Here is a 1,550-nt window from a genome sequence, read left to right on the forward strand (position 1 = left end):
GGTGGGACACAGGGACACAACTACAATGGCGCGTAACTAATATGGCGCGTAACTAATATGGCGCGTAACGACTTACGCGCGCGGGGGGGCTTGGGGGGGGGCGCGAAGCGCCCCCACCAACTAGGTGTTGGGGTGGCGCGAAGCGCCACCCCAACAGCTAGTATATATATATATATATATATATATATATATATATATATATATATATATATATATATATATATATATATATATATATATATATATATATATATATATATATATATATATACTAGCTGTTGGGGTGGCGCTTCGCGCCACCCCAACACCTAGTTGGTGGGGGCGCTTCGCGCCCCCCCCAAGCCCCCCCGCGCGCGTAAGTCGTTACGCGCCATAATAGTTACGCGCCATTGTAGTTGTGTCCCTATGTCCCACCTGTGAATATAGATATATATATATATATATATATATATATATATATATATATATATATATATATATATATATATATATATATATATATATATATATATATATATGGTTTTAACTACGTAAAACTTGCGAATATACAACATTCTTTGCTGTCCCATTGTCTTTGCATATAAATAGATTGTCAGGTTTACCGACTCTTGAACATGCAACATATAATGGTCCATGGGAAAACAATCTGTATTCAGATTCTATTACCTCATGATTCTAATGATTGCCCTTGAGCTTTGTTGATGGTGATTGCTAATCGACCATTCCCTGTCCCGGTGTCCCGGTCGTCATTTACATCCCCCTGTTTCCCCCGGTGTCCCCGTTGTAGTTGTGTCCCTGTGTCCCGGTCGTCATTTATATTCCCTGTGTCCCGGTCGTCATTTGTATCCCGGTGTCCCGGTCTGTATATACATTCGTTTTTTAGTTTTGTTTTTCTCCTTTATTTTTTTCCTTTTTTTTTCTTTTTTAGTTTATTTAGATTTTTAGATTTTTTAGTTTTTTTATTAGTTTTTAGTTTTTTTTCTTTTTAGTTTTTTTGTAGTTTTTAACTTCTTTTTAGTTTTGTTAATTTTTTTTTTTACTTATGTCCTGGTCGTCATTCATACTCCCTGTGTCCCGGTGCTCCCGGTGCTTTGTTGATTGCTAATCGAACATTCCTTTTGTCCTGGTCGCTTTCTCTTTGAGTTTCGTCATTTATTTTTTTCTTTTTTAGTTCTTTTAGTTTTTACCTTTTTTAGTTTTTTTTAGTTTTTTAGATGAAAATTTTTTTAGTTTTTTCCTTTTTTTCTTTTTAGTTTTTTATTGGTTTTTACCTTTATTTTAGCTTATTTTTCAGTTTTTTCCTTTTTTTTAGTTTTTTTTTATTTTTTTTAGTTTTTTACCTTTTTTTAGTTTTTTTAGTTTTTTTAGTTTTTTAGCTTTTTTACTTTTTTTATTAGTTTTTAGTTTTTTTTTTGTAGTTTTTGCCTTTTTTTAGTTTTTTCAGTTTTTTTTTTTAGTTTTTTAGTTTTTTTTTGTAGTTTTTGCCTTTTTTTAGTTTTTTTAGTTTTTTAGCTTTTTTATTTTTTTTATTTTTTTTAGTTTTAGTTTTT

Source organism: Artemia franciscana, chromosome 17 (genome assembly GCF_032884065.1).
Source record: "Artemia franciscana chromosome 17, ASM3288406v1, whole genome shotgun sequence".
Taxonomy (NCBI): domain Eukaryota; kingdom Metazoa; phylum Arthropoda; class Branchiopoda; order Anostraca; family Artemiidae; genus Artemia; species Artemia franciscana.